Below are 14,552 nucleotides of genomic sequence, written 5' to 3' on the forward strand. Positions count from 1 at the left end.
ATAAATAAAGGAGAGGAACATGCAATTAACCAAATCATGGTTTTCAGGACCCTGTACTGGTGGGAAACCGAATGAATACTTGGTACATCCTTAGTCAGTGCCAAAACCAGGACAGTACTAACAGATACCTATTGGGTACCATTATGGGTACTGAAACCGGTACTATGGGCCTTGCACAAAATTTCTAAATTTCAGATAATCAATCCTTTTGATAACTAACATAAGACTCTTATTATATTTCTAGTCAAATACCAAAACTTTTCTATGACTAGATGAGCCATAAGCTTCCTAAGATAAGAATCGAAAATGCTACTTAAAGTCCAATATAAAACAGAAATAGAAAGACCATAATGCGGGACAATTCCAATGTGATGGAGACATATATGGAGGTCTCTGATGTCAATCTTATGCAAGGAGGCTATCTAGGGAAAGATTCATATGTGAAGGAATGCCAAACTTTTCAAGGTGATTTGACGTCAATCTGTACAGTTTTTAAGCCTGAAGGCTGCATGATGATTTGCCTTAAGCTCATGATGGCTTAATTTAATTCAATGTTTCCTTAGTTGCCCCATTTCATAAGATGTCATGCTGGTGCTTCTATTTGGTGAAAGATTCTCATAAATGCAAGCAAAGATGAAGCTACATATCCTCTTTTCCCATGTATGAGTACATAAACCTTTGGATAATTGATTGTTCTTGGCTTACGAGGTTCAACCATGATCTTGCTAGCCTTGTCCTTTTACATATAAGATTCAGCCCTTGGATTAGAATGACTGCTGCGTTCTTTTTTGTCCCACATGCTTTGCAAATCCATCATCCACAAGCCTAGTTATAAACCTCATTTTTCTGTAGAAGTTTGTAAAGCATTATTTTCAGCTGTCTTAATATATAAAACTCAACTTCATTGAAAACATAATCAGACTTGATTTAATTATTGCATTTTTGACAAGGACTTCATTATAAACTTTTGGTACTTTAGGATCTTCAAAACTGGATTGTAATTGTTCGACTTGCCCACCATTCAGGAGCATCACTCTTTACCCAAGGTATTGAAAATAGCCTAACTACTGTTTGTGGGATAAGACAAGGCTAAAACTTCACAACATTGTGGGATTCCTTGCTATATAGCTTAAAATTCAACATGAATTCTCATGGTGCTTTATAGCTTAAGATTCATCTTTTTCCTTTCTGCAGCAAATTGTTGAATTGATTTAACTTATTTTCATTGTATGACAGTCTAACTTCTCTAACACATTCCCTGAGGAAACTTGTTTTACTTCCAAAAATGAGTCAAGACGACATACCAAAAAAAGTATTGGAGATTAAGTTTTAGATGCCTGAGTTTTCATTTCTGTTAACTTAGCTTTATACCTTACTTGGCGACCTTCATCAAGTTTATCATTACTTCTATTTTCCAAGTTCATTTTGTGTTGACTCCATACTAGATGATGTTTGGAATAAGATTTGATGTTTAATTTTTTGGAGTCAAAAAACAGATGCTACTTACGTTGTTTTTGTGCCTCGACTCGTTTTTTTTTATTTTGGCCAAGTAAAACAATTTCTCTTTATAATATAAAGGACATAAGACTCATTATGGGTGATAGTTGACTGATTTGACAAGGACTTTTTGATGATGCCTCTGATTCAATCATTTGAAAAATATGCTTGAACAAGATCTCTCTTTTTTGGTAATAAGACTTGAACAAAATCTTTTATTAATTGAAAAAACGTATAGCTGTGTTTACATCTTATTCAAGCAAGTGCAATGCATGCAACTTAGGAAACAAGAAAGGAGTTAATTTATCATGCACTGGATTTTATTACAATAAAAAGTTCAACTTTTTACAAGGATATTTTCATTGTGGGTGCTTGTTAGTAACAGACAGATATGTCAATGGTTGAAGAAGTATATTCATTTATGTCTGAAGTTATATATAGCGTTCTAATGCTCCTCTATTCAGGTTGGGAACTACTTATACCATTTTTCTGCAATGATTCATAGAGAACTAAACATTGAAGAATGCTAATGAAACTCTGTTTTAATTATCACAGCAAACAGTTATAACCACCAATTTCTAATGGTCAGCTCCACCAGAGTAGTGCTGGATCATCCCCATTCCTGTTGGCATTGAGAGATACTCTGCCTATGATTGCTTCATCTTGGTTCAAGAACCTACAAAAATCCTCTATTTTAATAAAACCAAATCGATGAGAATATGAAGGAGCCATAGCATTCACCCTTTTCCTAAAAATAGTAAAAGAATATGCACCACTGACTATATTAGATACACTACTGTAGTGTCATATTTTCGGTTTGCTTCCTAAATGATAGATAAGTAATAGACGTAATCTGTTCTGTGTTAGTTCAAGTAGTTAGTGTCTTCATGAAGAAGTATAATTGATGTTGTTAGGGTTCTAATTGTTTTCTATAGAAGTTAACCTTAACTAATATTGTACATATTTTTGAAAAATGCTTTCTTCATTTCTAAGATTATAGTAAGTTTAAGCTTTCCACCAGGCTGTGGTTCTTTTTTGCTCCTTATGATCAGAATATCTTTTTTTCAGTTTGTTCCATCATGTGTTGCATTTGTGGATTCAAAAGATTTGAATGACTAGTTGTAGTTTTTTAGTTATTATTCTCGACTTGCATGTGTTTGATTTTCTACATTTGTTAGTAGTTACTGGTTGGAATTGTTTGTATTTCAAGTTAGTATCTCATTCAGATGCTCATGTGACTTACCCTTCAATTATTGGATACCCATTATAGGTCATAAATTGCTTTCAATTCAAAACTTTCTAGCAACATTGTTGTTAATTTGTTGTTGAAGCTAGCCAAGTCTCCTCTTCTAGTTGGTTTCAAAATTTGCCTTTTCTTCTTGTGCTTGCCTGATCTTGATAAGCATATTTAAGCTCAACATGTTTAGACTTTAATTAAGTAGGGAGTGACCAATTAGTCATCATTATCTTGATGTATTATAATTTTCATCCTAAGAGTGAGCCATGGTGCAACAGTAAGGTTCTATTATGACCTGGAGGTTATGGGTTCGAAACACAGTCTTTCTATATGTAGGAGTAAGGCTGCATACGTTTGACCCTTCTCAGACCCTGCAATGGTGGGAGTGTCGTGCATTGTTATACCAGTTTTTTTATACATTATGCTTAGGTGTTTAACAATCACTTATGCATGCTATACCAGATATACGAATGTGGTTTCTATATATAACTTGTGTATAAAGATATATCAATTCGAAAGAGAAAAAAAGGGGAAAAGATTCAACTGTAGATTTATAATCTAATATATTATTTTCGGAAAGAATCTGCTCAATATATTTGATTTTCTATTTTGGACATATAGACGTGTTGAAATGTTTTCATATTCTTTTTTCTAGTGATGTAATTTCAAAGTTTATGCATGTATTCTACTTTCCCACAATCTACTTTCCAATGATGCAACTTTATGTCAATGTGATCCAGGATGACAAATCTTTCAGCATATTACGCAAGTCTCTTGGCTCATTTCTGGAAGGCGCATCCGATGATGATTTTGGGCCTGATGAATGAGCCTTGATCACCAGTAACTGCTCTTGGATATGGGGAAGCATAAAATTCTGTATGTAAACCTTATTCTCTGACACCATCTATCTTCTTCAACTGAAGATTTTACCAAATTGTTGGATGGTGAATTGGGATTAAAATTTGTCAATGGTTCCTAGGCTCCAGATTCTGTTTTGTTAATATAAGAAAGGGGTATCTACAGTAATCATCGCATTGCCTGTTTCTAGTTTTCCAGGACCTTGGCTACTGAAACACTATGTTGGTAAAGGAGGTGAAGTTAAATCTTTTGACGAGGACATACCCAGGAATTGCACCAACCATTGACTTGTGTGAACCACAAGACATTGCACTTATCTTCCATAGCTTACATGAATGATTTCATCATCTCAAGCAAAAGTATTCCTGTTACATGAAGAATATCGAGTTGCATGACATCTCAAAGTTCACTAGCATGCTCCACAGAGAACATGCACAAAAGCTTTTTCCTCTATTGATTTTGAACCCAGAAGATAGGGGAGAGGCATGGTTTTCAAATATTCGCTACAACCTCTTGGATACTCATGACCTATCAAATCTCGGGCATTTTCCAATTTTTTAATTGAAGATAATGAAATGCCTCGAGGCTTTGTATGGTTCCCAGCCAAAAAAAACTTTCAAGTCAGTATTGCTCCTCTTCTCCTCTTAACCCACTCTCTGTTTTTTATAATTCTACGCTGTTGTTTCTGCTTGGACCTTTCGGCCGCAGCTGAACCTCCTTGGTTGCTAGAATCAGGAATCTGTGCGGAATGTATGGTGTACGTAGTGGATGTTTTAAAGAAACACTCATATCTAAGGAAAATGCCTGGAATGCAAGTAAGCATTCAAGTTTCTGGAAGTTTTAAAAGCAATTACATCACTTTCAGTAGACGTTTCCTGCTAGAAAGAGCAGAATCATAATAGCACATCTTAAACATCATTTATGTGAAACAATTGTTAAATCTAAACCATGTAACTTCTTCGGACCTATTGATGACCATTGGGGATCACATTTAACTGTACAGTACCAATAAAACTTCATCATAAGCAGCAGTGAGTGTACCATTTGAAGTTGCTCCAGAACCCGACCCGACTTGATTTTTTGTTCGGGTCCTAATTTTGGACCCAGACCTGACCCGGTTGAAAATCGGGTCGGGTCGGATCTATGCCAACCCTGACGGGTCATTCGGGTCGGGTCTGGTCCGGGTCTATGTATTTTTAATTCAATAAGTGTCAACTCCAATACAGCATCAGATGAAGCCTGTTGCAAGCTCAACAGTTCCTCCTGGAAGCATGAAAATAAAGGTTTTTCCTTTTTTTTCCAGAGTGTAATTGATGCTCATCTTTTCCAGAGCACATGCATTCATCAACAGAAATTTAGGAAAACCAATGCAATCCTCCACAAACCTATAATGGAAGAATAGTGTAGCAGTTTTCAGCCGAAGGTATCTGTTTATCCCAATAATCTGCCTCAACGATTTCTGTGTATACATGGAACTTATCTATCTGTTACATTCAAAACAGGTTCAGAATACGTTTCACCAAAAAAATGATACTAATGTAATGAAGAAATTATTCTGGACAACTTACCTCAACTGTAAGCTCTTGCAGATTTGGAGAACCATTGAGTAGGGATACTAAAATTGAAGCAAGATACTTGCCATTGAAGTGCATTTTCAGATCTAGCTTCTTCAACTGGATCAACCGATGTTCGGAAGGCAAACTGACAGAGTCTTTTTGGAATAAGAAAGAGATAGAAATATTATTATGCCTCACATTGAGCATAGAGATTAAAACAAAATCAACTTGCCCAACATTTAGACTGCAAGTTCCTACATCTAAAACATTTAAATAGGTGCAACTTTCCATCTAAAACATAAACATTTGAAGAAGTGAACACTGTTGCAATTGCTATTCATAAACAATCAAACCTGAGAAGCAAACCTGGTTACAGTATTAGCATCACAGGATTTTTCAGAGCAAAATTCAACCCCATATGACAAATGACAATCCAAATAATCCAAACAAACGGTCACAGTATTAGCATCACAGCATTACAATTTACAATATCACAACAAAATTCTACCCCATATGACAATCCAAAAGGATGCATCACAACATCAGCATCATGTTCAGTGAATTTTAGAATTACATAACTAAGAACATGCATAATGAACCACAATTTCCTCCATCCATTCGACAACAGCTAAAAGATCATCCACTCGGCAGAAACAATCAAGAACATCAGTTAAGATAGATTACCACCATCCTGCATAAAGCAAAGAAGCAACATCAGTTTACGATCATTATACTATAAAATCATGAGCATAAAATGCTACTTTATACAATAAAAACAAAAAAATTAACGATGTATACCTATGACAAATAACTGAATAAGTAACAAATATTTCAAATTTATATAAGGACAAAAATATGCCACCAAAAGTATAAATAAATAAGTTCTTTCTTCAGAGTACAAACTTCAACTTGAGAGTACAAATTTCAATTGAATAGTTACACACTTACACTAGCAGGAACTAATTAATATACAGGCATACGGACAATCTAAGCATTTTTTGCATTAATAACTGTTGTGGTTCAAATCTGGCCCGAGGGTGACCATGCTGGTGGAGCCGAGGGAGCCGCCGGTGTTGAAAAGGGGAAGACGGAAGCCACCTCCTGCGCGACGGCCACGGACCTGTACAGAGCCTCACCGGTGTTCTCGGTGAGGACCCTTCGACGATCAAGTTAGAGTGGGCAAATTTGGTCCAGCCAAAAGGTCCCTTAGGAATTACCTGATCGAGCTATTTATAGCCTCGGTGGAGTGGCCCAAGTGACAGAGGTACTGTCAGTCCCCATCATGAGGGGGTATGGCTCTGAGCCGGATGGTGTGCAGCCCAGATAGGCTGGTGACGTGCGCTCGAGGTACTGTCACTCATAAGTGCCTGCTTCCATTAGATATTTTAATAATTTAAAATTTATAATTTTATGTAACCTTACTGCTCTGTGTGTGAAAATGCTAGCCATGCTGACCGTTTTATATTTCTTTTTCCCTACTCTTATACTGGGTTTTCATACATGAGATTTCCCCATCTCCTCCGTTGCGTGAGATGGGAGATAAGAGATGTGATATTTTGTGATGTGCAAGTAACACAAACCACAACTGCACAAGACTATACTCTGTCTGGCGTACTCCACCAGCCCTTCAAAAGGCCAGCCACAGTCACCATTCCTCACCAATTGTTCTCATGTTTGCCCCCCTTGGCCTTGGGTTTGATTGGATTTTAATCTGATAGCGGTGCGGGAAACACACAATCGATCGGGAATGTCAAGGCACCACTTTCTATCTCGTCAACAGAGAGGAGAGAGAGAGAGAGAGAGGGGGGGAGGGGGGGTGTGATTGGATACGGAGAGTGGACTGTTATAAAGATGGCCACCCATTGATTGGTGAGACTTGCAGAATGGTCAGAAAGATACTCCTTTCAGGCAGCACATATTTTTTGAAAGACAAACAGAGCTGCAAATTGAGTTGCCTCCTTCATGGCACAACACTCCAGTGAGCTTATTTGGACAAGGGCAGCTGATATCCCTTCTCCCTTATATTTGTTGGACTTTTGGGTGGAAGAAGCCTGTTAAGCGATGAGCTCCCAGATACTCTAAATACTATAGATCTTAGTGAACTGAGACTTTGAACACAACTGACCTGATATATCAAACAAAGAAACAAAAGGCCTATATGACGTAAATCAATTGTCACTAATGCAATCTTAATCCTTCTGACTTTTTATATATCATTGCTGCGCAAGTGTTGAGCGGGATGCATGCGGAAGTGAAGAAGTTTGGATGACTAAGGTATGTCAATTATATAATCACATTTTTATTTTTGTAATCCTGTTAGAAATCTTGAATTTCTCAGGAGAACAAGATGGTGGTAAGATGTTGATTTGTTGAGATTTGTCAAGGAGAGAATTTGGTCTTAGTTGGAAGTTTGATTCTATTTCTGATTGGCTTCAATTTTGTTAAAGGCTTGATTCTGGGAGTATGCAATTTAGGCAAGTGGGAGCTTGAAGTAAATGAGAAAGAGATGTGAAGTATATTAAAAAAAAAGGTATGGTATTTTTTTTTGGGACTCTTTATTAAATTTCATAACCTTACATTTCCAGCAATCTTCCTTAGAGTCATGCATTTTTTTTGTCTTAACATGTGATGACATGAGGTAGGTGAACATGAAACCCCCACCCGCCCCGATCTTCTATTGAGTTGAGTTTGGGTCCAAAATTAGACCCCGAATAAGAAACTGAGTGGGGTCGGGGTTACTCGTGTCCCACTCCGATCTTACCTATTTACGCCCCTAAGAAGTATTAATCTAGGTCCAGATCTGAGACGTCCTAAATTGAAACACAACAATACCTAATCCCTGCCGATCCTGTAAAAGGAACGGTGCATGATGGATGTTTTTGAAAGGGACGGTCGGAAGGAGGGAGGGGGTTTTTAAGCAAGAAGTTCAGGGTGGGCCCCATCCCACCCGGTATCTGGGGGCTCCATGGCCCAAACCCCGGCGGGGACTCAGTGGGCTCGGTTGCAAGCCAAGAACTCCGACCAAAGTTGGCGTCTATTTGGACTCGCTCCATCTTAAATCATTCCAACTGACTCAGTTTGCTGCTTGTTTGTTTTCATGCGATTTAATATCCTGTATGTAATCAAAATAAAGAATAGGTTGAGCGGCAAGGAAGTGAGATTTATCAATCATTCATTCACATTAGAAACAAGACCATGAATTCATTTCAGGCCCTTCTCTATAAATGCCAGTCATACCTCCATATCTCCCAGACCTTGGTAGAAGCTCAGATGAAGACATGGCATGCACTAAACCCTTAGTTGTATTGCTTCTCCCGCTATCTGGTATTTAGTCCATTCCCCTGGCAGTATATGTATTTATGTGTGTGGAATAACTATAAGCCTAGAAACAAACTCATTTATTGCTTTTCCTTTTTGTTGTTTGATGCCACAAAAAACATATAGGCTTGTTTTGGGAGGTGCAAATCAGCGTGGGCGCCGCGCCATGCAGTCTACTTTGTCGTGAAGGCGTCACATCTTCTGGCAATGAGAAGCTGCCACCCAAGTGCAACTGCTGCAACCTTCCAGAAGATTGTACCCTCTACTTATAGGAAGGGTCTCAAGTATCTTGTTGAAGTGGCCTACAAAAGCTTAAGCTAATTAAATATCAATAATATATGCAATATTTATCCTTAGAGATGCTAGAAATGAACTTGTAACTATGTATTTTTTTTATTTCAAAATTATATGCATATGAAATTGTAGTTTATATTTAAATTACTCAAAAAATTAAGATGGCATAATATCGATCAATTAGATTGATTTGTGAGCATAAAATTCTGGAACGCTGCTTGAAATTGATTGTCTAAAATAGGCGATCCAAAGAAAGGTGATTTTTGTTTTTTTTCCTAAAGGCGAATCCTTCTTTCATGCGAAGGATAAAACAGGAGCTAGGCGTCCCAGACATCCCATCCTGTTCCCCTGAGATAATGGGGTCCTGAGATGGATGCGGAACCTCGAAACTTCAAAAAAAGAACTTTCGCTCACGGGCCATCCCCCCTTCATCCTGGCCGAGTCATGCACCGAAATAGGCCATCCGTCCAGCTGTCCTAATGGAAATAAATTACAAAAATAAAATAAATCTTCCCCTAACCGCATGATCACATCCTTCTTCTCAGAAAACTCAATCATTCTCGTTGAGCAGCATGAATGGCCTCCGCCGTGGGAGGTGCTCGTAGTGTTATCGTCTAGGGCAATAAATCTTCTCAAGGGAGAAGGTCCTGCTCTCGGAGGTCCAGGAGGAGGAGTTGGAGGGGGTGAGAGTGGAGCCCAGGGGGATGTCGGCGGCGCCGGCGAGGGGGAGGCGGTGGAGGAAGAGGAAAGAGGAGAGCAAGAGCAGGACGAGGGCAGGAGGGGAGGAGGACAAAAACCCCATTTCTCTCTGTCTCGGCTTCTCTTGTCGCTGGGTGGAGAGTTGGGTTAGGAATGGACCGGTCCAAGCCCTGCTGCCTTGTCCGTCCGTAGCCCGGAGCCTTAGCCGGCCATCATCATCAGAAAGGTGGGATCGGGCTAGCGAGGGTGCAGGGCTGCTACTATGCGATCCTCTGAAAGGCCTAGTGATGCTACGCCCGAAAACTCCAACATCCTCTGAAACGCCTAGTGATCCTCTGAAAAGCCTAGTGTTTGAAAGGCATGGAGAAAGGAAAGGCACAAGGTTCTACCCAAAAAAAAAAGGCACAAGGAGAAACTCCGAGAGGGACATGACGCAGGGACAAGATTTGTTTACTTCTGAACGTGTCGAGTCTCCATTGGCTGCATGGAGATTGGGATCCAAGAGGAGAGGAGCCCATGCATGATCGTTCTTGGCTCCAACATCCTTTAAGGCAAAGGAAAGGAATCCATCCGCGGGGAGCGGCCTGGGAAGGAGAGGGAGGGATCCACGGCCACAAAATCAACGCATTTTTTAGGTTTAGGTGTAATAAACAGTAACCACAAATACTAGCATTTATTATTTTAGGTGTGTGAAAATTATTATTTATAATAATATTTTAATATTTTATATATGGACCGTTTGGATCGGGTCGGATCTAAATTTAGTAAATCTAAACCCGATCCGAAAATAGGACGGGTTCAATTTTAGAATCCGACCCGGCACCACGGATCCTCCAAAATGGATCGGGTCGGATCGGATCGGGTCACGAGTCGACTCGACCCATTTGCAGCCTTAATTACTATAGCTTGGGTTTATCATTCGAGCGCACAATATGTGCTCACAATGGAAAGCCAAGCCTAAAAAGACAAGGGAGGCCTAGGTCTGGCCATGGAGAAATTATTAGGTGGATCGGATCCATCACAGAGCTAGGGTGAAATCATCTTAGCTAGACTCTCTTCATCCTAGATCTATGATGCACCTAGTCCATCTAATAATTTCACCTGTCCATGGCCGAAAAGAAATAAGCACGGTACGAGCTTCTGTTAAACTAGGGCTGAAAATTGAATAATAGATTAAATCTATTTCTTGATAGAGTGGTATGTGCATATAAATTATTTTTTATGACTCGTTTGAATCTATAGATGAAGGAATGATAATCTTCCATCAAATGAGACTGAAAATGATTGGCTATGCAGACGGTCTCTATTTCGAATAAGAACTCGGCTGACTAGTACAATCCACATTATTTACACCAACATTTGAGGGTATTCATCCAAACGAGAGATATCATATGCAATACATACCAATGCTAGAGAGAGAAAGTAGAGCCGACTATGGGCCCGGATGATGTGTTGCAAGCTCATGCAAACATTAGATGCAAAATATAAACAGCATCATATCAATCAGATGTCAAATACATGAATCATTACATGCTAAACCTCTAAAATATATAAATACAGAGCAGCATCAATTTTGTAATTCCATTCAAGAAAAATGTTTCTCAAATGAACTAAATTGTCCTGAACGAACTCACACGGAGGGTTCGTGTCGGAGCCCAGAGGGGTCACCGAGCCGGCCCACGTGTGGGGAGGGTATGAGTAAAAGTGTAAAACCGGCCGGGGTGCCCAACACACGGTCATTTCTACCCGCATCGAATATTCTTCTCGCAGGGTGGGGGCTGCTACGCGGAGGTGGGCTTGTCCCTTCCTCCCCCTTACTCCTTTTGTTTGGCCAAAAAAAAAAAAAAAAACAAATTGCCCTGGATGAAGATAAGGTTGATTTTGCTTTCTAAAAATAATCTGAGATGATCCCGGAATCTAACATGAAATCATACAGAATGCAGTCAACCCTCCAGCAAAGTCCACCATAGCTGCTACAGTCAAAGAAGAACGAAGAAAATGTTGATTTTGCTCTCTAAAGATAATCTAAGATGATACCAAAATCTATCAGGACATCATATACAGTATTGTTAGATTTGGAAAAATCCACCACTCATCTCATCGAGGAAACTTGATGCTTTCTCTTAGCCATCACTATCCACCATTGAATTTCCATGATGAATCGTCGAACTTTTTGTGCCTCAGACATGGCAAATTAATCATCCGTTAGTGTTAGGACTAAGAACATAAATTCATACCAGGCTTATAAATACCAGCCTGACCTCCATCTACCAGGTCTGAAAGCAAGCTTAGAAGAGACGACCAGCACCAAACTCTCAGTTATGATGCTTCTCCTACTTTCTGGTACTACGTGTGAAGCCCAATAGTCCCACATCGGAAAGACTCGTTCCAGAGCCTGGGCATATGAGGCGGGTGACTCCAAATCCTGCAGACGCGTTTTGGGTGGAAAACAAAACTGGGGAGGGGTGAAGGACGCTTGCGTGAAGCCCCAGAACCGGACAATATCTGGCAGGGGAGCCCCGTGTTCCCCCCTCATGTGGCCCCCACGTGGGCACTAGGTGCCTCACGTGCCTCGCAGAGGCGGGGGCGTGACATTTGGTATCAGAGCCGAGGACGGCTCTTGTCCGATGGTGGGAAGGGTGTGAAGCCCAATAGTCCCACATCGGAAAGACTCGTTCCAGAGCCTGGGCATATGAGGCGGGTGACTCCAAATCCTGCAGACGCGTTTTGGGTGGAAAACAAAACCGGGGAGGGGTGAAGGACGCTTGCGTGAAGCCCCAGAACCGGACAATATCTGGCAGGGGAGCCCCGTGTTCCCCCCTCATGTGGCCCCCACGTGGGCACTAGGTGCCTCACGTGCCTCGCAGAGGCGGGGGCGTGACACTACTCTCATCTCATATGCGGGTATGTCAATCATTATACATGGACCGGCTAGAAACTAATCAGTTTATTTTCTTTACATGCTTGGTGTTTGATGCTAAGAGGCATGGTCTTGCTCGCCGAGCTGCAAAGCGGCACCAGAGCCATGGCCTGCCCTCAATATTGCCTTGAAGTTGAGTATGTCACCCGCACATCTTCCGGCTATAAGAAGCTGCCGTCAAAAGCTTGTGCAGGATATCAATTTAACTTTGATGTAAGGAAATAATTTAGATTCATATGGCTACGTACAACAATCACCTTACAGGGTTTTGGGTGTATCATTGCCTATTATGCAGCCTTTGTGGCCTTATATAAAGTTATCCTTTGCTTTTAAATTTCTCTTGGTTGCAGATGAGGACCTAGCCTGCGCTTATTAACTGGGAGATTTTCGTATCGGAAGTTTTTAATTTCAGCCTCAGCACTTTTCCTTTTTTTTTTTTTTGTGGATAAAACAGAGAACATTAAAGCAAAATATTACTCTCTTAGATCATCACCACAATTTTGTGTGCACCGTTTAACAAATATAATAGCCTAATAAGTTCCAGTAGTTTGAAAATTCAGCAAGATAAGGAATTGCTTTCATCACTTCATCCGTCAGAAGCCGCTTCACCACAATTTTGTGTGCAAAATAGCAAAATATTACTCTCTTAGATCATCACCACAATTTGTGTGCAACCGTTTAACAAATATAATAGCCTAATAAGTTCCAGTAGTTTGAAAATTCAGCAAGATAAGGAATTGCTTTCATCACTTCATCCGTCAGAAGCCGCTTCACCACAATTTTGTGTGCAAAATAGCAAAATATTACTCTCTTAGATCATCACCACAATTTTGTGTGCAACCGTTTAACAAATATAATAGCCTAATAAGTTCCAGTAGTTTGAAAATTCAGCAAGATAAGGAATTGCTTTCATCACTTCATCCGTCAGAAGCCGCTTCACAACTCATCAGCATGTGTAGCAACGTGGGTTGGGTATCTACAGAGCACATCAGCCCATGTGCTTTGCCCAACCGTGACTTTTTCACAACTGAGACCACCTCCTCAATGCTTACACGGATCTGCTCCTTGCTGTCCCTCTGACGCATGGTCACACTAGCAGTCGAATCGACAGTTATGGCGTAGGGGACACCAAGCTCATCCGATATGGCATAACGTTTCCCTATAGACTTGCCTGTAGAAAACACCAGCAAAATCGTAATTTATAAGCAGCTTACTTTAAAAGCTATTGTTTCTGTATAGTGTTTCTAGTTAAGTAGACTTGTATATTTCATTGCATCAGCACAATCACAACAATCAGTATATTTAAATGTCATGCAATCATCTACTAAACTGTCGATCCACAAACCAAGTTCTAGCTGTCTAGGAGCAAATTGATGATAAAACATTGTAGAACTTAACAGTAGGATTAGTTGGCAAAAAAAGAAAGATTGTTTTAGAATCCATGGGAAGAGAAGTAACATTACCTGCCACAACCTATGAAATAATGGCATTCCAGAATTCTGACTAAAACCGGAGTTCAGTTATTATCAGATGCTGATATTTTAAAGGCATACCTGTAACATCTAATTCATGTGAGATATTAGCCGCCTTTAGTGATTTAGCTATGAGGTTGGCCACTTCAACAAACTGTTGAGACTTGATTAATGGGAAAACCGTGCACTTAATTGGAGCCACTAGAAGAGGGAAGCGGAACACATTCCGCTGTACATCCCCTGATTTGCTTTGGTCTTGTGTAGAAAGAATGCTCAAAGAGACAGTAGATTATTCGTCCAGTAACAAAAGATAGCGTGATGACTGAAAGGTTATAAAAATCCGTCTGATGTTCCTCCTTTCTTTCCATACTGATAGATACCATGTTTTTCTTGATCCTTACAGATTTTCCAAGTGTACAAACTTGGAAGTCCGCCTCTCCTTTATCATCCAGAGCTTCTTTCATTTCCAGCGCTTCTTTTCACTCATGGCCTATCCAAAGAGCTTGTCAGAAGCTATAAATGAAAAGGCAAAGTAATTAGCAGCATGGATATGTGCAAAGGTTACCTCCAATGCTTCACCACCATTCTTTGGTTACCCTTAAATGCAAGACCTAGTGCTCTTCTGATGGGGTAATAACCAGCTTCTGAAATTTATTTAAAAAAATCAAACAATAAGCAAGTTGAAAATAGGAACGTCAGTA

At 39.9% G+C, this 14,552-nt stretch overlaps 2 long non-coding RNA genes across 2 annotated transcripts; one reads left to right on the forward strand and one right to left on the reverse strand.

Moving 5' to 3' along the window:
• The first annotated feature begins 11,644 nt into the window (after positions 1-11,644).
• On the forward strand, positions 11,645-12,713 carry LOC120109453. Its single transcript, XR_005510320.1, has 2 exons — positions 11,645-11,802; positions 12,442-12,713. It is a non-coding gene; the product is annotated as an uncharacterized LOC120109453 (long non-coding RNA).
• Positions 12,714-13,173: 460 nt separating this feature from the next.
• LOC120109451 lies at positions 13,174-14,345 on the reverse strand. The gene is made up of 2 exons (XR_005510318.1): positions 13,933-14,345; positions 13,174-13,550 (listed from the first exon to the last, which is right to left on the reverse strand). It is a non-coding gene; the product is annotated as an uncharacterized LOC120109451 (long non-coding RNA).
• Between the last annotated feature and the right edge of the window lie 207 nt (positions 14,346-14,552).

This window comes from Phoenix dactylifera, unplaced genomic scaffold (assembly GCF_009389715.1).
Source record: "Phoenix dactylifera cultivar Barhee BC4 unplaced genomic scaffold, palm_55x_up_171113_PBpolish2nd_filt_p 002204F, whole genome shotgun sequence".
In the NCBI taxonomy this organism is placed as follows: domain Eukaryota; kingdom Viridiplantae; phylum Streptophyta; class Magnoliopsida; order Arecales; family Arecaceae; genus Phoenix; species Phoenix dactylifera.